The 27,858-nt window shown below is 40.1% G+C and overlaps 1 long non-coding RNA gene across 1 annotated transcript in view; it reads left to right on the plus strand.

Annotated features, from left to right (window-relative positions):
* Window positions 1-26,121, plus strand: part of LOC309612902 — a 36,233-nt gene extending 10,112 nt beyond the window's left edge. The window contains exons 4-5 of the long non-coding RNA XR_014235389.1: window positions 355-3,490; window positions 16,091-26,121. This is a non-coding gene — a long non-coding RNA (uncharacterized lncRNA). The remainder of the gene's footprint in view (window positions 1-354; window positions 3,491-16,090) is intronic.
* Window positions 26,122-27,858: the final 1,737 nt, after the last annotated feature.

Here is a 27,858-nt window from a genome sequence, read left to right on the forward strand (position 1 = left end):
TAACGTACATTTTGCTTGTTAAGGCTCGAGCTTCATCTTTTCCCTCCCAACTCGAGCCCTGTTTTTATTTCACATACACCTGATTCAGAATCTATGCTTGGGACTCAGAGTGGCTGGGGAATAGTCATTTGGAAAAGCTCTGATTATTCATCAGCTGAAACAGGATGATGTGTTCCCAGCTGTGGCTGGGAAATGGGCTATTTTTCTGCAGGGGAGCAGATTCAAATGGCAGACAAAGTTCTAATTCTTTTCACATCTCTGTCTCCATGGGGCAGCTTTGGTGCAGATCAAAATTGTCCCTGGGTCAAGAAAGCTATGAACCACAGCACAGCCTTGTACTTTTCTCATCTGCAGAAAGAGTCACTTCACATGCAGCCTTCAGATGTCATCTTCCCAGTGAAAAATCCCTGCGCCAGAGCAGATGTTCCTTGGAAGCAACACCAGAGTCTTTCAGGAGCCAAGGTGAATGAACTGTAAGATTGATTCTTGAAGTTTTCCACATTAAAACCATTTCTGTCATTGTCCTTGGCACTGGTTCTAAAAAAGGGTTCTATAGCCTTGCTTCTCAGGCTTGACCTGTATACAGATCTCCTGGAGACTTTGTTAAACCTCAGACTCTGTTTCAGTAGTTCTGGGGTGGGGCGCTCGAGTTTGTGCATTTCTGGCAAGCTCCCAGAGGAGGCTGATGCAGATCCATGTTGATTTCTGAATCCTACTCCGAGTAGCAAGGGGGATACAGAAAGTGGGTGTTGCAAGATGCTGTCCAGCACAAAGGGTCTCTGGCCTGATAAGTTCAAGAAAAAAATAGGTTGCATTTTTACCTTCCTCTTCAAAACCCTGCAAATGAATAAATTAAAGACTCTGAGAAGATCTTCCTGAGGAAGTCTGATACAAAACTAACAGACCATAGAACCATATTTTGGTATGCCATGCTATCTCATAAGAACCTAGGGAACTTGATTTTTGTGAAAGGAAATAAACGTCTGTTGTGTGGTCACCATTCAAATATTTGTCTAGGCACTTAAGCAGATTGAAGGGGGGTTTAGAAAATGTTTGACCTTCTTTGTAGTGACCCCGGTAACCCTTCTCAGGTGAGTGTCACTGGTTCTCCAAATGAGCAAGGCTATAAGTCAGGCTCACGATATCCATGGTAGAACGGTAAATTTTCCACCTAGAGTTCTGGTATTTGAAGTGTATGGTACTCCCTTCAACCAGCTCAAAAAGTTGTTAGAGGTTTAGCTGCCACCGTGTTCTTGTCAAAAGATGAGCTGAGAAAGTGATACACAAGAAAGCTAGATGAGGGGAATTTAAATCCCTTCAAGCATCTTAAACTGTTTGCAAACTTCCACGTGTTTATGTATCAATCCTCTAATAAGTTCCCAGGAAGATTCCTGAGCCTTTGTTCCAGAAATGATCATCTTTTGGGTCTTAGGTATATTCTAAAAATCTTCATTTTAGTAAGCATTCCCAGAATTTTCTGATGCAGGTTCTTTGAGGACCACATTTGTAGATTAAGTCCTGTTTCCTTAGAGGCAGAGTACAAGGAACTATCCCAAAACAAGCTTCCTTGTTTTTGCTCTCTGAACATGCACCTTTGTGAGTCATGTTTTCATGCTCTGCCCTGGATTTTTGTGGAGGATATATATAACTGCATGGGAAAACATTAGCATTTTCTCTAAAACTGTTATGAAAGATATTGTCATTATATCAGAAAATCAGAAAATTCTGCAAAAAGACTCTACTGACAGAGAATTACAGCGTTGCTCCTGCAGTTTGGGGTGTAAGCTCAGCAGAACACACTCCTGGATGTGTTTTATTGTAAAAGCAAAGGAAAAGTTTGCTCCTATGACATGACATGTATTTGCATTAACATAAACATATAAACATGTTAATTTTACCCCAAACTGTTAAGTTGGTGTTCTAAGTCATCTGTGCCTTTATGTTTACCCTTGACATGTCACCATACTCCTGGGACATTCCACAGCTTGAGAATTGTAGCAGTATATCTTGATTAGGGTCCCAGAAACAAAGAATAAATGAATAAATGGGTGAAGATTGTCAAAAGGTGCAATTGCCAGTTATGAGATCAATCAGTCCTGGGAATGTAGTATACTGCATGGTGACTATAGTTAACAATGCTGTATTGTATATTCCAAGGTTGCTAAGAAAGTAGCTCTTAGAAGTCTCATCAAGAAAGAAATGTGTAACTGTGTAGTGACAGATTTAACTAAACTAATTGTGGCAATCATCCTGTAATATACACATATATCAAATCATTGTGTTGTACAACTAAAACTAATACAATGTTATATGTCAATTATATCTCAATAAAAAAGGAATAGTGCATCTCCTTTATAATTTGTTCCCAGAAGTAAAGGTTGTCTTACATTCATATTCTATGATGAGAATTCATTATTTCCTTTTCAAAATTTAAGCTTGGTCGGTAGGATGTTCAGGGTAGAATTACTTAACAATGGTGATTTTTATTAGTTTTGTTGCTGAGTATATTTGTTGAAAATTTCCAACTTTTCTGTATACATTTAATTTCAGTAGTTCTGAATTCTGTTAATTCTCTTATTTTGCGAGTGATTTTAAATCTAAGGCACTTTAGATTTTTAAGCTGATAAAGAATAAATTATTAAGGAATTTTTACTGTTGACTTAAATTCTCTCAACCATCGAAGTCTTCTTACCATTGATTTTTCAATCAGAAATACTCTTCAAGGGAGGGAGTGGAGGAGGTGCAATTACACAGGAGTGACACCAGGGAATGTTTTTGGAATGATGGAGTTGTTCTATATCCTGATTGTGGTGGTGGTCACACAAATCTACATGTATGTTAAAACTCAGAATTTTACCCACTCCCAAAAGTCAATTTTATTGTGTTAATTAAAAAATAAAATCAAGAGTAAGGATAACCACAAAAAAAGAAATACTCTTCAATTTTATTGTGGTTGATTCAGGTTCTTCCTGAGGGCTTGGAAACAAAAACTCAGAATGGTTCTGTTATCAGAGTGACTAAAAGGCAAATGGAAGACAGAGATCAGGAGGTCATGAGAGAACAAAGATCATTCTGTTTGAAGACTTCTGGGTGGTTCTGCACCTTTTTATGGAGCTTCAGAAGCCATATTACAGCATTCTTCCAACCTCATTTAGTGGTATTACTATAAAGCATTTTTGCATCTCTTCTCTCACTCAAACCTCCCCATAACAGTACCAGCCTTGCATCATCTTTATCTTAAAGACTGAAGACTGATGCCCAGAAGCCACTGAAGGACCTACCCAATGACAATCAAACAAGAAGCAGAACTGACATTGGAATTTGATCTTCAGATACCAAACCCACAATTGTTCCTCATGGACCTCAGCTGCCAACATTTGCTCACTTGATGCCGTATAGTAGGTGTGAATAGTCTCATTTGTCACAGCCTCTTGGCTCTGCCATCTGTCCAGATGGAAAAGTACTGGGCTGGATAATAACTAAGTAAAAGGTATGTGCAAGAAAATAAAGGAAAAACATATTTGTTTTAACAAATCAATGTTTTACAGTTTGATAAAGTGTCGATTGAATGCTTCTCTTTGGACCTAAGATATTTGGGTTGGTTTTAAAATGAGATACAGAGATGACTTTAGCACAAAGGAATTTTTTAAAAATTCCAACTCATTGGCTAAATAAAGCATATTATTTTAATAGAAATGAAGTCCACATGAGTATTGCACACAGATAAATTTTTCATCAGCAAACCACATTGTCCCCGTGCCTAAGTGACGTCCTGGCCTGGGAATTAAATGACACCCACAGAATATCATGGCAACCAGTTAACATTGGAAAACAAAATGGAGCAAAACAAATAACAACAACAAACAGTAAATTAACCTGTTGATTCTTCCATGTTATATCAAACCTCCACTCTGATTTTTAATCCCTTAATTGCCCCCTTCCTTTAGTAGACACCCAGCGGTGGATCATATGGGTGCTGAATTGACCCTTTCAGGTTACAGTTATTAAGTTTCATGTCGAAGCTATTTAAGTGAAGTTTCTCCCTCTCTCTTTCTTACACACACACACTCAAGTTCAAACAAATACTGAAGGAACATGGTGAGTACTTAATAAATAATTCTTGAAAATAGGTGGATGGAGTTGCCCTGTACCTCAGTGGTTCTCACCATAGCCACCCAATGGGCTCCACATTGACCATTGGTCACTGGATGGCCAGTAGGAGAAGGTTGTTATACAAATAACAAAAACCCCAGGGCAGAGCTATCGTGGGGACATTAGAGATGGACCACAAGCTTCTGGAGACCAGGAACATTTCTTACATTTGTTCCTTATCCTCCACTCTATCTAGCACAGTGCAGAGCACCTAGAAGATACCCAATAAAGATTTCCTGGTTGGTGGAGTGAAAAAAACAACATCTGCTTCTCTCATTGGGAGAGAAGTTGTGTGGGAAATATTTATGGACTGAATAGAAGCCAGGGGAAGAGAATGAATATTCTCCCTCTTACCTTTCCCTTCAACTTTTTTATTTAGCATATATTATTAATTATGACAATCAATATTTGTAATAGAATATTACATAATTTATACTACTGTTTTGATTTACTATTTTTATATTTATTGTGTATATAATCATAGCATACATTGCAAGTAATATCCAACATATCCATAAGACACTATATGTCCATAAGCTGTACATATTCAATATTTAACTTGTAATATGAGAAATTTTATTAAATGTGACATCCAGTGCAATGACCGTAAAGCATACAACACAGAGTTGATTCTCCTTCAGTGGCAACTTCCTCTCTCTCCCTAGAGGAAGTGAAAACTTTGACCTAATGAAAGTGGTGAAACAAACTCTGCTCACATTGATTTGCCAACAAGAAGACCCACAGTCTAAATACAGAAACTGGACACAGGAAGTTCAGTATTTGTTTTGCATTATAAGGATATTGGAGCCATGGAGGGTTTTTTAAAAAATTTGTTTTGATTATTAGAGATTCAAACAATGTTTACATACAAGACACCAGTCTGTATGATACTATATACTGGCAGAGAGCCAGCCTGTACACATACTGCCCCTATTGTGTGCAGCAGACAACGACCATTGGGCTTTGGCTTTTATAAATTAAATTAACAAACATTTAATGGAAACAAGTTTTAACAGATGGCTTGGCCAGATTTAGGAGAAAGTTTTTTGTTTTTGTTTTTTTTCAGTTCCTTCCCACTGACAGCTGTTGATAGAACCAGACTGTTACTAACTCTTCATCTTGTCTACCAATTTATATTGACACAAATTTTTTACATTTATTTTATGTTTTAATTTTAATTTCTTACTTTACTTTTTTAAAAAACAATTTTGGATTCTCCCAGCTATTTAGTTACTTCTTCCCTTCAAACACTGGGCTCTGATATGAGGTCACAGGCATTGTGGCTGGAGTCCCTAGAGAGAGGGTGCCCGGAATAGAGTCCACTGGGGATGGTCCCCTTGCCAGGGGAGCACCAAAAAGTACTGAGAAGAAATTATTCCATATCCTCTTACCACATCCACTCTGTGGGGCAGCATTTTCCACTCTTGTTTGTGGAATCCAGAGTTCTTTCTCTTTGTTTTCACTTTTCTAGTCCACTAAAGGTACATTAAAAGCCCTAGAACCTTAGCGAATTCATTATGCATTTATGAAGTTCAATTCCTACTCACTCAAACCCTATCATGGAATTAACTGCCATCTATGCATATGAAATCCTATTGTACTTTCTTATTTCATTTTATGGAAAAGTTTGTTTTTTGAAGATGCTAATTAATTTGCCAATATGACAATACTTTTCATTATAAAATTTTATTTTGAATACTTACAGTAATTCTCCTCTGAAAAAAATTTTTAGGAATGAATTATTACTAATATTATATATAGGCATGTATATCACACATTGTTAGTTATGATTTGTATGTATCTTAAATCTCCTAGTAAATATAAGGTTGCCAGATATAATGGAATGTACTCAGTTAAATGTGAATTTCTGATAAATCATGAATATTTTTTAGTGTAAGTATATTCCAAAACATGCACAAGACACTAAAATAGTAGTCATTTTTTATGAAATTCTAATTTAACCTGGCATCTTGTATTTTTAGTTGCTAAATCTGCCAACTCTAAGTACATTGTAAGTGTCTCCAGTCATCATAGTTTATGCTTCCCTTTTTCTAATACTTGCTTGGCCTGCATTGTGCTCTCTAATAGCATAAAATCTTAACTGCTAAAATATCAGACAGAGAATAGTTTTCCATGTTTGGTTCAAAGCTGTTCACACATATTTTATAGATAAGGTATTTCTTAGGCACTATTTTAGGGAGTACGGATTATAACTGATAATACTAAAATTGATTATGACTTATCTTTATCAGTCATGTAATTGCTCTTTAGTAAAATAAAGGCAACGGGTACCATAAAAAGAGGAGCAAACCATAAGTCTAGAAACCTGAGTTCTAGTTTCATCTCCGACACATTCTTGGGTCTCTATATTATCATCTGTGACTGTGAGCACATCTATGGTGTCATAGATTCACTGCATTCGTGACTCAATTCCTTTCTCCTCTTCATAACCACACCTTTTGATATAGGAGGTGGTGGAGACTATTTCTGTGCCTCTTGATTCTGACTGTGGCCACATGACTAATTTGGGCCAATTACATAGGAGGTGGTGGAGTCTATTTCTGTGCCTCTTGATTCTGACTGTGGCCACATGACTAATTTGGGCCAATTAAATGTTAGCAGATGGGATACATGCAGAAGCTTGAAAACCAACTGTATATGTGTGTTTCTGCTTCCACTAGTGCACAGCTGCCTTTGCCATGAGAACATGCCCTGGCTAGCCTGTTGGAGGGACGGGAGAGTGAGGTAGAGAAGAACATTTAGCCTCTATGCATTCCTGACTCTCACCCAGGACAGGAAATAATCAGACTGAAAGATTTCACTTTTCTTCAAGAATCATTACTCATCATTTGTATGTAGATATCAGCAAGGTTTCAGGAAAACATATTCATACATGCATATTGGAGTCTTAGCAAAATCTGATCTGGCCCTGAGCTTATAAAGGACCTATGGACAAACTTTATTTTTTATACTGCATCACCCTTTCTAAGTTTAAAGAAAATAAAACAAGAAAGGATTATAGGATAAAAAGCAAATAAAAATGAAGTGTGAGTACCAAAGGCTGGTTGGTCCACGTGGTAAGTTTGCTGGGCAACTTAAGCTGAATGTGTGAAGGTAAAGTTTGGGTGCTCATTTGTGTGGGCGTAGCTGTGGCAAAGGCTGGAAATGGATACTGCATGGAACTGACTTCATCCAGCTGCTTGCATGAGTTTCTCTGACCATCTGACTTGTTCTTTACGGCTGTTGCTGAACAGAGTAGGGAGATATGAGCGCTTTTCTGTTAGTGCCCTACTCAGCAGAATGTTGAATTGTCTCATCTCCATGCGTTATTTTTTTTATTTTTTAACATCTTTATTGGAGTATAATTGCTTTACAATGGTGTGTTAGTTTCTGCTTTGTAACAAAGTGAATCAGTTATACATATACATACCTTCCCACATCTCCTCCCTCCTGCGTCTCCCCCCGCCACGCTCCCCATCCCACCCCTCCAGGCGGTCACAAAGCACCGAGCTGATCTCCCTGTGCTATGCGGCTGCTTCCCACTAGCTATCTATTTTACATTTGGTAGTGTATATATGTCCCTGCCACTCTGTCACCCTGGCACATCTTACCCCTCCCCCTCCCCATATCTTCAAGTCCATTCTCTAGTAGGTCTGTGTCTTTATTCCCGTCTTGCCATTAGGTTCTTCATGACCTTTTTTTTCCCTTAGATTCCATATATATGTGTTAGCATACTGTATTTGTTTTTCTCTTTCTGACTTACTTCACTCTGTATGACAGACTCTAACTCCATCCACCTCATTACAAATACCTCCATTTCATTTCTTTTTATGGCTGAGTAATATTCCATTGTATATATGTGCCACATCTTCTTTATCCATTCATCCGATGATGGACACTTAGGTTGCTTCCATGTCCTAGCTATTGTAAATAGAGCTGCAATGAACATTTTGGTACATGACTCTTTTTGAATTATGGTTTTCTCAGGGTATATGCCCAGTAGTGGGATTGCTGGGTCGTATGGTAGTTCTATTTGTAGTTTTTTAAGGAACCTCCATACGGTTCTCCATAGTGGCTGTATCAATTTACATTCCCACCAACAGTGCAAGAGTGTTCCCTTTTCTCCACACCCTCTCCAGCATTTATTGTTTCTAGATTTTTTGATGATGGCCATTCTGACTGGTGTGAGATGATATCTCATTGTAGTTTTGATTTGCATTTCTCTAATGATTAATGATGTTGAGCCTTCTTTCATATCTTTGTTGGCAATCTGTATATCTTCTTTGGAGAAATGTCTTTTTAGGTCTTCTGCCCATTTTTGGATTGGGTTGTTTGTTTTTTTGTTATTGAGCTGCATGAGCTGCTTGTAAATCTTGGAGATTAATCCTTTGTCAGTTGCTTCATTTGCAAATATTTTCTCCCATTCTGAGGGTTGTCTTTTTGTCTTGTTTATGGTTTCCTTTGCTGTGCAAAAGCTTTTAAGTTTCATTAGGTCCCATTTGTTTATTTGTGTTTTTATTTCCATTTCTCTAGAAGCTGGGTCAAAAAGGATCTTGCTGTGATGTATGTCATAGAGTGTTCTGCCTATGTTTTCCTCTAAGAGTTTGATAGTGTCTGGCTTTACACTTAGGTCTTTAATCTATTTTGAGTTTATTTTTGTGTATGGTGTCAGGGAGTGTTCTAATTTCATACTTTTACATGTACCTGTCCAATTTTCCCAGCACCACTTATTGAAGAGGCTGTCTTTTCTCCACTGTATATGCTTGCCTCCATTATCAAAGATAAGGTGACCATATGTGTGTGGGTTTATCTCTGGGCTTTCTATACTGTTCCATTGATCTATATTTCTGTTTTTGTGCCAGTACCAAACTGTCTTGATTACTGTAGCTTTGTAATATAGTCTGAAGTCAGGGAGCCTGATTCCTCCAGCTCCATTTTTCGTTCTCAAGATTGCTTTGGCTATTCGGGGTCTTTTGTTTCTCCATACAAATTGTGAAATTTTTTGTTCTAGTTCTGTGAAAAATGCCAGTGGTAGTTTGATAGGGATAGCATTGAATCTGTAGATTGCTTTGGGTAGTAGAGTCATTTTCACAATGTTGATTCTTCCAATCCAAGAACATGGTATATCTCTCCATCTATTTGTATCATCTTTAATTTCTTTCATCAGTGTCCTATAATTTTCTGCATACAGGTCTTTTGTCTCCTTAGGTAGGTTTATTCCTAGATATTTTATTCTTTTTGTTGCAATGGTAAATGGGAGTGTTTTCTTAATTTCATTTTCAGATTTTTCATCATTAGTATATAGGAATGCTAGAGATTTCTGTGCATTAATTTTGTATCCTGCTACTTTACCAAATTCATTGATTAGCTCTAGTAGTTTTCTGGTAGCAGTTTTAGGATTCTCTATGTATAGTATCATGTCATCTGCAAACAGTGACAGCTTTACTTCTTCTTTTCCGATTTGGATTCCTTTTATTTCTTTGTCTTCTCTGATTGCTGTGGCTAACACTTCCAAAACTATGTTGAATAATAGTGGTGAGAGTGGGCAACCTTGTCTTGTTCCTGATCTTAGTGGAAATGGTTTCAGTTTTTCACCATTGAGGACAATGTTGGCTGTGGGTTTGTCATATATGGCCTTTATAGAAAGTTCCCTCTATGCCTACTTTCTGCAGGGCTTTTATCATAAATGGGTGTTGAATTTTGTTGAAAGCTTTCTCTGCATCTATTGAGATGATCATATGGCTTTTCTCCTTCAGTTTGTTAATATGATGTATCACGTTGATTGATTTACGTATATTGAAGAATCCTTGCATTCCTGGGATAAACCCCACTTGATCATGGTGTATGATCCTTTTAATGTGCTGTTGGATTCTGTTTGCTAGTATTTTGTTGAGGATTTTTGCATCTATGTTCATCAGTGATATTGGCCTGTAGTTTTCTTTCTTTGTGACATCTTTGTCTGGTTTTGGTATCAGGGTGATGGTGGCCTCGTAGAATGAGTTTGGGAGTGTTCCTCCCTCTGCAATATTTTGAAAGAGTTTGAGAAGGATAGGTGTTAGCTCTTCTCTAAATGTTTGATAGAATTCACCTGTGAAGCCATCTGGTCCTGGGCTTTTGTTTGTTGGAAGATTTTTAATCACAGTTTCAATTTCAGTGCTTGTGATTGGTCTGTTCATATTTTCTATTTCTTCCTGGTTCAGTCTTGGTAGGTTGTGCATTTCTAAGAATCTGTCCATTTCTTCCAGGTTGTCCATTTTATTGGCATAGATTTGCTTGTAGTAATCTCTCATGATCGTTTGTATTTCTGCAGTGTCAGTGGTTACTTCTCCTTTTTCATTTCTAATTCTATTGATTTGAGTCTTCTCCCTTTTTCTCTTGATGAGTCTGGCTAATGGCTTATCAATTTTGTTTATCTTCTCAAAGAACCAGCTTTTAGTTTCATTGATTTTTGCTATTGTTTCCTTCATTTCTTTTTCATTTATTTCTGATCTGATCTTTATGATTTCTTTCCTTCTGCTAGCTTTGGGGTTTTTTTGTTCTTCTTTCTCTAATTGCTTTAGGTGCAAGGTTAGGTTGTTTATTCGAGATGTTTCCTGTTTCTTGATGTAGGCTTGTATTGTTATAAACTTCCCTCCTAGCACTGATTTTGCTGCATCCCATAGGTTTTGGGTCGTCGTGTCTCCATTGTCATTTGTTTCTAGGTATTTTTTGATTTCCCCTTTGATTTCTTCAGTGATCACTTCGTTATTAAGTACTGTATTGTGTAGCCTCCATGTGTTTGTATTTTTTACAGATCTTTTCCTGTAATTAATATCTAGTCTCATAGCACTGTGGTCAGAAAAGATACTTGATATGATTTCAATTTTCTTAAACTTACCAAGGCTTGATTTGTGACCCAAGATATGATCTATCCTGGAGAATGTTCCATGAGCACTTGAGAAAAATGTGTATTCTGTTGTTTTTGGGTGGAATGTCCTATAAATATCAATTAAGTCCATCTTGTTTAATGTATCATTTAAAGCTTGTGTTTCCTTATTTTTTTTCATTTTGGATGATCTGTCCATTAGTGAAAGTGGGGTGTTAAAGTCCCCTACTATGATTGTGTTGCTGTCGATTTCCCCTTTTATGGCTGTTAGTATTTGCCTTATGTATTGAGGTGCTCCTATGTTGGGTGCATAAATATTTACAATTGTTATACCTTCCTCTTGGATCGATCCCTTGATCATTATATAGTGTCCTTCTTTGTCTCTTGTAATAGTCTTTATTTTAAAGTCTATTTTGTCTGATATGAGAATTGCTACTCCAGCTTTCTTTTGATTTCCATTTGCATGGAATATCTTTTTCCATCCCCTCACTTTCAGTCTGTATGTGTCTCTAGGTCTGAAGTGGGTCTCTTGTAGACAGCATATATATGGGTCTTGTTTTTGTATCCATTCAGCCAGTCTGTGTCTTTTTGTGGGAGAATTTAATCCATTTACATTTAAGGTAATTATCGATATGCATGTTCCTATTCCCATGTTCTTATAGGTTTTGGGTTTGTTATTGTAGGTGTTTTCCTTCTCTTGTGTTTCTTGCCTAGAGACGTTCCTTTAGCATTTGTTGTAAAGCTGGTTTGGTGGTGCTGAACTCTCTCAGCTTTTGCTTGTCTGTAAAGGTTTTAATTTCTCCATTGAATCTGAATGAGATCCTTGCTGGGTAGAGTAATCTTGGTTGTAGGTTTTTCTCCTTCATCACTTTAAGTATATCCTGCCACTCCCTTCTGGCTTGCAGAGTTTCTGCTGAAAGATCAGCTGTTAACCTTATGCGGATTCCCTTGTGTGTTATTTGTTGTTTTTCCCTTGCTGCTTTTAATATGTTTTCTTTATATTTAATTTTTGATAGTTTGATTAATATGTGTCTTGGCGTGTTTCTCCTTGGATTTATCTTGTATGGGACTCTCTGTGCTTCTAGGACTTGATTAACTATTTCCTTTCCCATATTAGGGAAGTTTTCAACTATAATCTCTTCAAATATTTTCTCACTCCCTTTCTTTTTCTCTTCTTCTTCTGGGACCCCTATAATTCAAATGTTGGTGCGTTTAATGTTGTCCCATAGATCTCTGAGACTGTCCTCAGTTCTCTTCATTCTTTTTTCTTTATTCTGCTCTGCAGTAGTTATTTCCACTATTTTATCTTCCAGGTCACTTATCCATTCTTCTGCCTCAGTTATTCTGCTATTGATCCCGTCTAGAGTATTTTTAATTTCATTTATTGTGTTTTTCATCGTTGCTTGGTTCCTCTTTAGTTCTTCTAGGTCCTTGTTAAATGTTTCTTGCATTTTTTCTATTCTATTTCCAAGATTTTGGATCATCCTTACTATCATTATTCTGAATTCTTTTTCAGGTAGACTGCCTATTTCCTCTTCATTTGTTAGGTCTGGTGTGTTTTGACCCTGCTCCTTCATCTGCTGTGTGTTTTTCTGTCGTCTCATTTTGCTTATCTTACTGTGTTTGGGGTCTCCTTTTCACAGGCTGCAGCTTCGTAGTTCCCGTTGTTTTTGGTATCTGTCCCCAGTGGCTTCGGTTGGTTCAGTGGGTTGTGTAGGCTTCCTGGTGGAGGGGACTAGTGCCTGTGTTCTGGTGGATGAGGCTGGATCTTGTCTTTCTGGTGGGCACGTCCACGTCTGGTGGTGTGTTTTGGGGTGTCTGTGGCCTTTTTATGATTTTAGGTAGCCTTGCTAATGGATGGGGCTGTGTTCCTGTCTTGCTACTTGTTTGGCATAGGGTGTCCAGCACTGTAGCTTGCTGGTCGTTGAGTGAAGCTGGGTCTTGATGTTGAGATGGAGATCTCTCAGAGATTTTCGCTGTTTGGTATTACGTGGAGCTGGGAGGTCTCTTGTGGACCAGTGTCCTGAAGTTGGCTCTCCCACCTCAGAGGCACAGCCCTGATGCCTGGCTGGAGCACCAAGAGCCTTTCATCCACATGGCTCAGAATAAAAGGGAGAAAAAATAGAAAGAAAGAAAGAAAGAGGATAAAATAAAATAAAATAAAGCTATTATAATAAAAAATAAGGAAAAAAATTTTTAAGAAAAAATTTATTAAGAAAAATTTTTTAAAAATTTTTAAAAAATAAACTTATTCATTTTTTATAATAAAAAATAAGAAAAAAATTATTAAGAAAAAATTTATTGAGAAAAAATTTTTTAATTTTTTAAAATAAAAAATATGAAATAAGGAAAAAATTATTAAGAAAACATTTATTAAGAAAAAAATTTTTTTAAGTAAAAAAAAAAAAAAAAAAAAAAGACAGACCGAACCCTAGGACAAATGGTGAAAGCAAAGCTATACAGACAAAATCTCACCCAGAAGCATACACATATACACTCACAAAAAAAGGAAAAGGGGAAAAAATATATCCTGCTCCCAAAGTCCACCTCCTGAATTTGGGATGATTCGTTGTCTATTCAGTTATTCAACAGATGCAGATACATCAAGTTGTTTGTGGAGCTTTAATCTGCTGCTTCTGAGGCTGCTGAGAGAAATTTCTCTTTCTCTTCTTTGTTTGTACAGCTCCCAGGGTTCAGCTTTGGATTTGGACCCGCCTCTGCGTGTAGGTTGCTTGAGGGCATCTGTTCTTCGCTCACACAGGACGGGGTTAAAGGAGCAGCTGCTTCGGGGGCTCTGGCTCACTCGGGCGGAGGGGAGGGAAGGATATGGATGCGGGGTGAGCCTGTGGCGGCAGAGGCTGGCGTGACGTTGCAGCAGCCTGAGGCGCGCCGTGCGTTCTCCCAGGGAAGTTGTCCCCGGATCACGGGAGCCTGGGCATGGCAGGCTGCACAGGCTCCCGGGAGGGGCGGTGTGGAGAGTGACCTGTGCTCGCACACATGCTTCTTGGTGGCGGCAGCAGCAGCCTTAGCGTCTCATGCCCGTCTCTGGGGTCCGTGATGATATCCGCAGCTCGCGCCCTTCTCTGGAACTCGTTTAGGCGGCGCTCTGAATCCCCTCTCCTTGCGTGCTGTGAAACAAAGAGGCAAGAAAAAGTCTCTTGCCTCTTCGGCAGCTGCAGACTTTTTCCCGGACTCCCCCCGCCCCGGCTAGCTGTGGTGTGCTAACCCCTTCAGGCTGTGTTCACGCCGCCAACCCCAGTCCTCTCCCTGCGATCTGACCGAAGCCCGAGCCTCAGCTCCCAGCCCCCGCCCGCCCCAGCGGCTGAGCAGACAAGCCTCTCGGGCTGGTGAGTGCTGCTCGGCACTGATCCTCTGTGCGGGAATCTCTCCGCTTTGCCCTCCGCACCCCTGTTGCTGCGCTCTCCTACATGGCTCCGAAGTTTCCCCCCTCTGCCACCCGCAGTCTCCACCCGCGAAGGGGCTTCCTAGTGTGTGGAAAACTTTCCTCCCTCACAGCTCCCTCCCACTGGTGCAGGTCCCGTCCTTATTCTTTTGTCTCTGTTATTTCTTTTTTCTTTTGCCCTACCCAAGTACGTAGGGAGTTTCTTGCCTTTTGGGAGGTCTGACGTCTTCTGCCAGCGTTCAGTGGGTGTTCTGTAGGAGCAGTTCCAAGTGTAGATGTATTTCTAATGTATCTGTGGGAAGGAAGGTGATCTCCATGTCTTACTCTTCCACCACCTTGCCCAGACCCCCTCCATGCGTTATTAAACTGAACTTTTTTTCAAACTTTTTACATTTGTTTTCCATTTTTAATGGATTAAGAAGGAAGTATCATCCAGATCAGACAAGGCCAGAGGTCTGATGGCTCCTTTTTTTTCCCGCTGTGTCAAATAACAAAAATGTTACAATTTAGTAATGAGCTTGATGTCCTTTACTTAAGAGAAAACAATACATGGATTGGGGGAGTACAGAGCTTCACAGTGGGGAACGTTTCCCAAGGGATTTTGGGCAAGAGCATTAGAAGCAGCAACTCAAAAACAAGGCACAGTTGTCTAGGAAGCCAGGGACTTCCTGGTAAGGAGGGCAGGTCCTGTTTTCTAGGGTAAGGTGAGCCAGCTAAAGCTGAGCTGGAGGGTATATGTTAGCTTTCCTAGACAGTGAGGCATTTCCCATAAGTTTGGGCTGACTTAGGTTGAGATTTGTGGTGTGGGCCAGGCCATTGGGACAACCTCTCTTTTGAAGGTCCCAATACATACAAATTTCCTTTATCAGTCAGTAGGTTTCTGTTTCAAAGGGCTGTGAGGGAGGGGAAGGAGAGGAAGGATTTAGGGTGACTTATTCCAGAACTAAGCCTTTATCATGTCTCCATATACTCCTTTCCTAGTAAGTAAACTGCATCCTTAAGGAGGGTTACCTGTGTTTAACCTGGGCTTAAATAAAACATGGAAAGTACCACGGATCAAAATTCTCACCAGACTGTGACAGGGGTATCACAGGGTGTACTTAGAAACTTGTACAAATACCACAATTAGTCCTCCTCTTCCCAGTAATTTCACATTGCTAAGCAACCCTAGTCTAACACCAGTAGAACCCAGAATAATGAAAGTAGATGAAAGCAGTGGGCATTTTCTTCAGTTTCTAACTTGGAAGGGAATTCCTAGATATAATAGGTATGTGGGGGGAAAATCTTGTTGACAGAACAACAATTCATTCACTTCCTTAACTAGACTAGTCATTTACTGTACTTCAGGGCAAACAATAAGGTTATTGTTTGGATGGGAAAACAAGCAATTCATTGGAAGGTGAAAAGGTGAAAATGTTCTATAAGCTGGTTCTGTTTGGGAAGGCTGCACGTCATTTTCCAGGTAGTCTTAGAAGATGCATGTAACTGACAAATGTTTGAAGATTTGCCTGCCCACTCCTGAAAGCAAGGATTTCTTGTAGTTTTCTTACTGCTTTTGGGGGTGGGGGGTTTCTTTTTGTTTTGATGTATTTAGATCCAATCTCCCAACACACTCCTTAAGTAAGGGCAGTAGGGTCCAAGATAACACTGTCCGTTCTGTTTCCCTCTAGCATACAAGCATTGGAGGTTTGTGGCTGGGAATCCTTCAAAAGTGACAACACATCAGTGAGTTAATAAGACCCCGGACTGTGATGAACTAAGCTGCTGGTGAGTTCAGTTTATGCTCCAGTTAGAGGACTTTGCCAGGGTAGCCTCATGGTTTGGGTTCCCTCTTTTCCTTATTTTGCATTAATTTCTTAGCTAATGGTGGTCCAGTTAGGATGGGTTGGGGAGGAAAGGGAAAAAAGCCTGAAGACTTGGGGGAAAAGAATAGAAATTTGGAAGGCCCTGTACCACATCTAGTACTGCATTTCTGAATTCTATAGAGTCAGAGAGTTTTGTTGTTGTGAATCGTATTTAGATATTTACAGGCGGGGTTTGGGGTTAGATACTTACAAACTGGGTTGGGGTTACCTACTGATCCTCAAAAAAGTATTATTCATACAATATTTAGAATCTATTTTAATCATTTTCATTTCTTAATGAAAACACACCCTTAACTTGGCCTGATGTTTTTCTGTAAGTTTCTGTACCTAGGGACCTGTTTTTGTTTGACCGACTTTTATTAAAATAAACAAATAAATATAGCCCAATTTGTATTTTCTCTGTAAGCACAAAATGGCAGGCATCCAGGCCCCCCAAGGGAAATCTTTGAATATACATATACACACACACATATTGAATAAGCTCTCCCCAACCTGCTCTTCTGAATTTCCATCCTTCCATCCCTGTGAAGTAGCTAAGTCTCTAAGAAAGATTTAGGCAAATTTTCAAGTAGTAGGTGTTGGGAATCTGGCCCCTTATATTCTGTCTACAGAAACTTCTGTGGGCGCCATGGTCAGACTGGATGCTTCTTCCTACATTTGTTTATGGGTTCCTCCCAAGTATTTGGATCTCTCTGGTTTCCATTTGAATGTCTGCGGCTGAGAGCAACCATGTGAGCAAAAATAGTCCAGGGGCAAAACAACCCCAGACAGACTGCAGTGAACAGGGAACTGCAGCCTGAGATATCTGCATTGTCATCATTCGGTGCTAAAAGGAGGTCAGTGGATGTTTCTGGATTTGAGGCATAGGCAGGATATGGAATCATGGAAGATTTTTCTTCTATTGATATCCATGTGATTTGGGGGTTTTTGCTAATAGTTCTTGCTGCTAACTTTGAGTGCCAGAGTAAATAATAGTGGCCAGGGAAATAAAGCCCTTTGGAGCTCATTTAAAGAAAACTAAAAGGAGATTTTTCCTGCCAACCTGGGCTTCATCTTTCAACCCACAACTGAGAGAGCTGGAGACAGAGACATACACTGGAGTCTGGCGGACAGTTCGTAAAAAAGGAGTTGCCATTAATTTCTGTGTATTGGTTTGACTACTGATCTGATGATTGTCATATTACCTGCTATTACATTTACTATGTGCTCCTCATGAATCGTCATTTTGTTCCCTCCAACAATACTTCAAAGTAAGTATGATCACTGCCCCCCAATTTACAGATAGGGAAACTGATGCACAGACAGTGATTTGCTTGTGGATATATGGCTAGAAAGTAGGGAGAAGGAAGATGGAACTGAACTCAGGAAGGCTGGTCCCATGCCTTATAGTTACCCAGTATTTTTATTACCCTGGCCTTTGTTTCTTTATCCTTCTTCATTTTCCCTTTTTCATACAGACTACCTTTGAAAATATCCAGGATCTTGATTAGAGGGTCGTAAAAGATCAATCATGGACCTGACTGATGAGAGTAAAATTTGTGGGATACTGGAGGATTTCGTTGCCCCTGCAAATATTGTCATAATTAACCCAAGTCATCAGGAATTGGTTTTCTCTCAATTTGTACAGCTGTCTTATTATTTCTAAGAAATATTTCCCTTTAATGCTTTTCAATTCATAAAAATAATTCCCAGAATTTAGAACTGAAAAATCTTGTCTAACACTTTTTTGGGGCCATAGTAAGTAAAAATTGGATACCTGTTTGAACTTGGAAGTACCTTCCAGGTTAGACCACAAGATAAGGGTATGTGGGAGGGAGGAATTGTAGCCTAGCACCATGATGATGATTTTAAGCTGTGACATCATGAACCAGGTCCAAATCTTGGCCTTGACACTGATTTTTGCCTGGGCAAGTTAAATAACTTTTACATGCCTCTGCTTCCTCATCTGTAAAATGGGAATAATAACAGAGCCTACTTCATGGGGTTGTTATGATGTTCATAATGAGCATTTTAAGCATTGAAAAGCACATTTTGTATGAGAAAGTGCTTAATAAACATTAGATATTTTTACTCATTCTTAAAGGCTCCCACATAAAGTTACCTGGTGCAAATTGTGTGCACATTCCAAACAAAACATTCTAGAGGTTTCTTTCATCAGTGATATAAGATTGTCTAAATGTCAGGTATTTTATATCACCTTCCTGAAATACAGCAGGTTGGAAATGTAAGTGTCATCTTCAGCAACTCTCTCTCACTCCATACATAAAATTTGTCACTCAAACTTATAGATCATCCCTTCATTATGACTCTGAAATTGCCCACTTTCTGTTCCCCAAATTAGAACTACTTGGCACCCTGTGCATACAAGTTCCCCCCACTTCCCCGGGGCCCACCCCTCACTCACAGCCCCCTGGGCAGCTCTTCCATAGCAGGATCCTTTCCCCACCAGTTGCCTTTTGGAGTCGCTCCAGATATCCTAACTCCTGCCATAACCTGGTCTTGCCTGCCCACTTTCGTGGCCCTTTCATTTCTGAGCAAGTATTTATATTCTACCTACACTTGGGAGCCTTGAATCTTTAAATTATCCTCCTCTTACCCCTGACCAGGATACTAACTTCAGATTTCCTTTGCTCCTCACTCAAAGCTCAGGGCCAGTCCCAACTCTTTGGGATCCAGCCTTGTCAAGCTGGGTATATGCAACATTTTCAGTGATTTTCACACTGGGGATCTCATTAAAACAAGAGATTCTAGGTTAGTGGGTCTGGGATGGAGCCTGAACCTCTGTATTTCTAACAAACTCCCTGGTGATAGAGGCGCTGCTGTGAGTAGCAAGGCTGTAGATTTCCTAAAGAACCTCTTAACTTTTCCCTCTGCTTTTCATCCTGGCTTCTCCAATTGTCCCTACTGCCAGAGCTGTTCCCTCAAACAGTCCTGCTTATTTATCTTTAATGGCTCCCCTCAGTTTATAGAAAAAAAAATCCAAACACGTTTGCAGAGCATTCAAGTTACTCAACTTGAAATGCTATTAACTAGTCAAAGACCAGTTAAATAATAACTCCTCCTCCCCAAATCTTCACCTATGATCAGCCTTAATCGCCTGTTTGCACCTCTGATAAGCCCTTTCGTTACTTTTCATTCATGGATAGTAGGAATTTGTTCTTGCCTCCACTCTAAAGAACTCTTTGAGAGTCCAGCTTTGCATTCCCGATCCAAGCTCAGAGCTGGAGAGATGGCTAGTGCTAAGCTCCCAGTCAAGTGAATTGGGTTAGACTCTGAGTTACCAGGGCGTGGTCACAGTGCTGGAGGCAGCAGAATGACTGTGATGGATGCTTTTGTTGTAAATGACTTAAAATAAAAAAAAAAATTTTGGGTGGGGGGCAGTTGTAAATTCCAAACTGAGAGGAAGAAAGAACTAAGCTTCAACACTGAGAATTTTAAAACACCAATTGAAGATTGCTATCGGCTTTCCTCTTTTGCAGACAGCTACTGCTTTTAAAAAGTGTTGTTTCTATGACTCCATGAGTCTGAGAGAAGTAGACCATGAATGTCTGGGTGTTCATGTTTAAATGTTGATAGCAGCTTACTGATTTTTTCTTCATGGTTCTGTGATGATGCTTACCCATGATTTTGAATTCCTTTCATTTTCTCTCTTTGATACAGTCGTTAGAACTCAGTGCACAATGATTCACCACTTTACAGGTGTAACTCGGTCCATTTTTTCCCCATTACAATCTGATTGAATTGCTTATTTAATTATGCTTATAGAAGCTTAACGTTAAAATTTTATTAAAGCATCACTTATTTGCATAATAGTGTCAGTGGCCAACCTTTAAAGATGGGTTTAGTTACTATAATATTCCTGAATCACAGAGGCATTGGTTCAGACCCATTCTCTGTCATAAATTCATAATGCCAGCAGCCAACACCTCCTTTAAGAACTCAAGATGGAAATTAGTTTTCCATTCCCAACGTTCTTTGGATGTATTCACAGAAAATTGGAGAGAGTCCTGTGATTCAGCACTTGAATGGGGGCTCTTGTGGCAGAGTTAGACACAAAGTCCCAAGATTTTGTTTTAATATCTGGTTCAGCCACTAAACAGTCTGTCATTTTAGACTGGCCACTGTATCTCCCTGGACCTCAGTTTCCTCAATTACAGTAGGATAGAGCTGGGAAAAAATTCTTTCATTCAGGAGTATGCATTGAGGACCTACCACATGGTGGTAGGCCATGGGATATATTTGCAAACCAGGTGGACGTGGCCCCTGTCTCAAGGAACTCATAAGACACATATGTGTCCAAGGCAGATGAGAGACAGCATGAGACGGGAACTTGTAAGCTAAGGAGATGGGAGTTGCCTAGATTCACGAGCTCTGCGTTCTTTATCACATTGAACTTTCTGACATTGTGTAAACGCAGCACCATTTTTCTCATCCTCTGCTTTAGGGTCTCAGCCTATGCACAAGTGGGACACTTCTCCTTGTTTCTCCTTTTCTTGCTTATCTTTTGTTACTTACCTCAAGAATTATTTCCCATAACCAGATCTGTCTGGGGCAGAAGCTGTCCCCTGCAAGTCCATGGCCTTTGTCCTTGAATTTTATCTTAGTCTCATGTTACGGTGTCCATTTACTTATCTGCCACTCCAGTAGATATAAAATGTTAGGATAGGGTCATTTTTAAAATCTGCTATACTTAAAACTACTGCATAGCGCATACAATACATACGGATTAATTAGTTAATGAACGAACTAATGAGGGTCAATAATTAGTTAATTATTGGTAATGTTAGTACTGTATATCTCTTAGGGCCTTGTTAACAGAGTTCAAACTATCCTATAGCAATGTGGTCAGTAACATTCATTTAGTTATATAAGGTAAATTTTTGCCATAGAAGTATGTCTACTTTGTAACAAAAACTCAAATATGTTGCATTTCAGTTTGACAATCCAATTTTATTTCATCCACGCAGGCTTCCCTAATGCCCCACCGGTTCCTCTGACTTTGGACTCCGAGTCCTGGGTGAATCTCTTATTTGACCCTTCCACTTCCTACTTTGATTTTTCTTTCCTTTTAATTTGTGTATGATCTTTACAAATGCTATTGTGACCTCCCCCTGCCACCACCCCAAGGAATATAGTTTAACGGATTTTTAAGAAATTTACAGCACCCATCCATGAAAAACTAGTTGGTCTATTGGCTGGATGTAGCAAATCAGGGAGGCAATATACCAACCTGTGGTGTGTAATCAATGAACCTTTGGGAAAGAGTGGACACTCAAGCTTGGTGTAGCTGAGATAACCACTGGCCAGTTACTGCGTTATTTGTTAAATATTTACGTATCTGAATGATCATGGAGAGCAGGGGTCCCCAAGCCCTGGGCCACAGACCGGTAGCGGTCTGTGGCCTGTTAGGAACCGGGCCGCACAGCAGGGGGTGAGCGGTGGGCGAGTGAGCGAAGCTTCATCTGTATTTACAGTCATTCCCCATCGCTGGCATTACCGCCTGAGCTCCGCCTCCTGTCAGATCGGTGGTGGCATTAGATTCTCATAGGAGCACAAACCCTATGGTGAACTGCACATGTGAGGGATCTAGGTTGCGCGCTCCTTATGAGAATCTAACGCCTGATGATCTGAGATGGAGCTGAGGCAGTGACGCTAGCGCTGGGGAGTGGCTGCAAATACAGATTATCATTAGCAGAGAGGTTTGACTGAACAGAGACCGTAATCAGTTGCTTGCAGACCCAAATCAAAACCCTATCAGTGAGTGAGTGGCAAGTGACAATTAAGCTGCATCTTACGGAGTAGACTGGACGTAAGCAACACACTTCGTGTCTCACTGTCTGCCATCACCCCCAGATGGCACCACCTAGTTGCAGGAAAACAAGCTCAGGGCTCCCACTGATTCTGTGTTATGGTGAGTTGTATAATTATTTTATTGTATGTTACAATGTAATAATAATAGAAGTAAAGCACACAATAAATGTAATGTGCTTGAATCATCCCCAAACCATCCCCCCCCAACCCCAGTCCGTGGAAAAATTGTCTTCCACGAAACTGGTCCCTGTTGCCAAAAAGGTTGGGGACCGCTGATGGAGAGGATGGTGAGAGCTGTGCCATAGAGGAGCAAAGGACCAGCCTCTTCCAACCGTGACTGCGCCAGAATCACCAGGGATTTTAAAGCCTCCAGATGCTCAGACCCTGTTCCTAGAGAATGCGACTTGGGAGGTCTGGGGTGGAGCCACAGCATCACAGTGCTTAAAACCCTCTAAAGATTGCACTGGAAAGAAGTCAGGGCTGGGGATCTCTACAGTAAACTTCAGAGAATTAGGAGATATTTATCCCGAGGACTTTGTGATTCCCTTAAGAGATGTGCAAATGTTATTGCTTTTGGAAAAATGACCCTAAGGGCCTTGTCTTAGCTGTTGAGAATATTTCTTGATTTTAAGCCTGTTCATGAGCAAAATTAAAGGGTTTTAGTGAGCACAGGAACCATGAGTTAATTAAAATCAACCATTAGGTTGAAGCAGAAATGCCAGCAGTCTACTGACTTGTTGATTGTTGACAGATTGGAGTGGAGGAAGTTGAGCCAGTTCACATCCTACATGTTGTACCATTAGGGGGTAAATGAGTTGAGTTTTAAAAATTGTGAACAGACATTTTAAATGTATTCATGAACTTTCTCAGAAGGTCTGGAAAACAAGGAGGCTGTGTGGTCTAGAGAAAAAGGACCTCAGACCTTGGACCTCCTCCCAGGGCTGCTGCTAACCGCACATGTGACCTTGGGCTCCTTATTTAACCTCTTGGTCAGTTTTCTTATCTGTAAAATGTGTAGGCTGTATTCTTTATTCTCCAAGTCCTTCCCAACTTAAAATTCTGTCATTTATTTTTAGAATTGCTTTATAATTCTAAAATACCTAACAAGTTAATGTTCTCTCTGAAACAGAAACAGAAAAGCTCTTATATTTCCCCTGAATCTTTTGAAACAAGATAATTTGTATTGTTTCACCAGTGCTTCCTAATGTAGACTAAAGACTACAAGAGTCATGTAACCATCCCACATTTAGGTTAACCAGTTGGCATTTATAGAAGACTATTGACATTTATAGAAGACAGATACATCTGAATGACCCCAAATAATGGAGCATTTAATTCAGTTGGGGAAATTTATTCCGTAAAAAAATTTTTTTGGACAAATAACATGCAAAGAGGTGCAAAAATTGTACCTGTACAGTTTGATGAGTTTTTCCAAAGTGAACACAACTATGTAACCAGCACTCAAATTAATCAACAGAACATCACTGGTGTCCAGGTGCCACCCCGCCCTGCCCGTCACTAGGTCCCATCCCCTCAAGGGTAGACCACTATCCTGGCATGTAACACTACACATTAGTTTTTGCCTATTTGTATGCTTATTTGTATGTCTTCTTTCAATTGACGTATTTTTAAAATTCATTCAAATGGTAATATATATGGTAATATATCAAGATTGTTCATTCTTGACTCTGTCTAGTAAACCATTATATGTAAATATCATAATTTAATGTTGACTAGCATCTGGATAGTTTCCAGTTTGGGGCTTTTACCAAAAATGCTGCTAGGAACACTCTGACATATGTCTTTTAATAACATCTATTTACCTTTCTGTCGGGTGTATTGCTAAGAGCAGAATTGTTGGGTCATATTGTATAGCACACTGCTCTCTGGGTTCTTCATACATAACCGGCCAATTGCTTGGTGCTAGGGTCCCAAATATATCCTGGCCCTCATGGGGTCAAACCATTGCTCTTGAATTAGAAATGCAGTCAGAAGCCCTGCATGTATACCTGAGTTACAGATAAACTTTCTATTTAAGCTTACTTAGACTAATGTTGAAGCATGTTTTTGTTCATTGAGCAAAAACCACATAGTAGCAGGGAAAGAGAGACCCCACATAGTAGCAACAGGCACTACAGTGTCACAATGAGTTTGAAGAATGCCCCTTTAAAAGAAAACATAAAAACACGAAAAAAAGAAAAAGAGTCTCTGTGTATTCATTTAAAGTCATCTGGAGAGTATTAGGCATGGAAAAACCATGCCTTGTTTTACTTTGTTTTTAGTTTAACAGAGGGTTCAGGCAAGGCACTTCGGACCTGGAACATGGGCCTCCCACACATCAGTCCCTTCAATTGATCCTGAGATTTGGTATATAAGAAGTTTTATGGTACTTTTCTTCCCAAGCCTTCCTGCAGATCCATTTTTAGGCCCCTCAGAGCTTCACCTGTTCATTATTTCCACTGTGTATGGGTGGGACATTTTGGCTCAAAGGACAGTTCTGATGTCTTTATGCTACTATTATTGGAGATGTGTTTCTGCCAGAGGTCACGTCCACCTTAGCGGTCAGTGGCCTGCTGGCCCTCAAATGGATGGGGTCAGTTTAGGCAGCATGTTATGCTTAGGTCAGTAGCACATTGTGAGAAAGTCTGTGGATGACTAAGTGTGTGGCTTTCAGGAAGGTGGAGAGTCCTTATTCATTTTCCCCAGAGAATCAGTAGAGGTCTGAGAAGCACCAAGTGAGCCATAATGCCTTTCCCTGTGAGTTAATGAAGAAGACCTACTCCTGCCATACATGTGGGATCTTGGGTCAAGTTCTCTGGAAGTAGAACCTGGGACAGGGATTTGGGTGAATGTGATTTATGTAGGGTGTGCTTTCATGAGATGGGGGGGTGAGAGAAACAGGTCAGGCAGTGGACCATGTAAAGCAGGTGTATCATCTTGCCTGATCCTATGGGAGCATCACCTAGAAGCTTGGTGGCCCAACATTTCATACATCCTTGCCATTCATGTCAGTCAGTCACTTGTTGCAGGCTGACTGAGACGAGCAGTGAGCAATCTCCCAGGCAGGAGCCTCCCATTCAACCAAGGGTTTGTCTTCAGGGAAGGTGGCAGCTGGGAGCCATCAGTAGCCAACAGGAGATGGGGAATGGATCCACCACCCAGTAACAGGGACCCAGGAGAGGACACCAATAGCATCCACTACACACAGTGATTCCTGGATATTTACCAGAAGGGATGGGAACAGAGGGATCATTCTTTTCTACACTCTAAACCTTTTGTTGACCACACAGGAAATAACAGAAGACGCTTTATGGTGGTATCTTCTGCTTGCCGGTAGGTATCTAGCCAACTTTCGACAGACTTGTTCTTGAAACAACTGCTCCCCCTTCAATTCCACAAACACTCCATGCTCTTTTCCTGAATCCTAATGAGACAGGCTGGGACCTGGAACCTGGGACCCGGGATCTCTACTGGAGTACTTGCACCTGAACATACATCTCCTCAAGCAACAGATACAAAGAAACCATAAGGGACTAAAAATAACTGTGTGCATGCCCAGTTGGGGAAAAAGTATGAACAATAAGATACAAAAAGACCAAAACCCAACTGCCACTTCTGAGGTGCCAGGAGCAAAAGCAGGGTACCATGCATGATCCCTGCACAGAACACCACCAAGGGGGTGGGCAGACCACCTAAACCACCCCTCCAGCCCCATCCACAGATCCGCCCCCATCCTCACCGCATATAAGGGACCGGCTTGGGGCGAGCAAGGGCACGGTTATTTGTTCTCACTCTCTCATGCTGCAGCACGAGTCCCAGTAAAGTGTTGCCTGAATTTCTCATCTGGCCTCTTGTCAATTTCTATTGAATGAAGAGTCCAAGAATCTGGGTCAGTAACACTAACATCGCTCACCTCTCACATCCAGCTGAAAAGCCACTGTATTCCTCAGAGTCCAGCAAAATATCCAACTTCCTTTTCAAAATACAAAGCGTATCTGTCATCTTCAGCCTAATGCATCCCCTTCTCCTTTATACTTAAACTCCTGTCACATAGTCTAACATATAATGACTGGTGGTGCTTTGGAGACCTATTGTCTTATCTTCACAAAGTAATGATAAGTTTGTCTTAGGTTGGAATTCCCCAGAGACAGACCCTGAGATGAGGATTTGAGTGTAAGGATGGGATTCCAGGGAGCACTGGGAATTCCAGAGGAACTGGGAAGTGAGACAGGGAATGGGAGGTGGGCATTGAAGGCACATTACCAAGGTGACCACCATCAGCAGCTGAAGCGTAATTCCACTGAGGACCTCTAGGAAAACCTGCAGAGCACCTCTCGGAATTGTTCCACCCAAGGGGTGAGGAAATGGGGCATTTGTCCACCCACTCTTATCCATCATTAGCTGGGGCCTATACAAAATGTACAAGAGTGGTTCAATGTATAGGAAATTTATCCTGTCTATAAATAATTCTTTTACAAATTAATATTCAATTTTGATTTGGGAAAGTTTTAAAAACTGTTTTCTTCATTTAATCTGACTTCCAATCAGGTAGCCTGGGACTCAGATGAGACCACCAATAAAAATATTTCCATTTTTGACATAGTTATGAGCAATACGCAGTGAATTAATGAATTTAATTTATACAAAGAATTAACCAACATGTATAGCACTGACATAGTTTCTTCATATGATCTTTATCCTTTAATTGTCCAGCGAATATTATGATCTGGTCTGGTGGGTGTCAGTGAGGTGAGGTGGGTGCCACTGAGGTGACCCAAACCACATGAAGAATGTACATTAATGCACACTCCTCCAACTAGACATGTTCACTCGGCAGGATACTGACTCCATCTTGAACTCTGTGAAATATTAGATAAACCAGCTTAATTTGCTTGGGCTGCCTCTCACCTTGGGAATTCCAGCACAGCTGGAAGGATTAACAACAACAAAAAAAAACCAATAAAGCTTTTTTGTTGTTGATATTTGGCCTTGAAAGCAGAACACACTGGGAGGTTCTGTCTCCTTTTTCTTTTTATAGAAAGACTTACCAGGTACATTCCATAACCTCTCTTTCTGTTACCCACCTTTCCCCAAAGCAACAGAATTCTGAGGGAACAAGAAAGACCTCAATCCCATTTTAAATCATTGACATTTTTCTTATATCAAAATTGGTGATCTGTTTTTTGTCTCTGGGTTCTAGAAGCCAGGACTCATCAAGTGGCCATTAATTCACGTTATTCAGTTACATTTTTGTCTACTAAGGGATGTGGACTAGAAAAGGACCTGGGACAATAATAGAGATTTATTTGCTTAATTTAAATCAGAGAAGCTCCTAGAATTCTGCATAGGGAATTATTCCTTATCTGAATGTCTAAGGTTCATAACGCTAGTATTATAGGAGCTTCTTTTCTTTCGCTGTGTTGAAGAAATTATGAGCCCAAACAAAAGTAGAGAAATGTGAATTTATAAGATTATGGCAATGATTATTATTCCATCCTGATATATATGGCTGCCTCTGCTCCCTGTGTCCTGAGCACTTCTATTTTAGTAGACAGAATTTAAGAAATTAATCAGTTTGTTAGTGTTCCCCTGAGTTTCTCCCACTGTCCAACTCATCATAAAAAAAAAATGGAATACTCTTAAATTCCTCCCTGGCTTATCTTCATCTGTGAAACAGGAACAATATAACTTAATCTGGTCTCTAAAACAATGATCCAACAAAATGAAAACTAAAAGGGTTATTGTACAAAGAATCTCTACAG

This window comes from Balaenoptera borealis (assembly GCF_965194805.1).
Source record: "Balaenoptera borealis genome assembly, chromosome: 16".
Classification (NCBI taxonomy): Eukaryota; Metazoa; Chordata; class Mammalia; order Artiodactyla; family Balaenopteridae; genus Balaenoptera; species Balaenoptera borealis.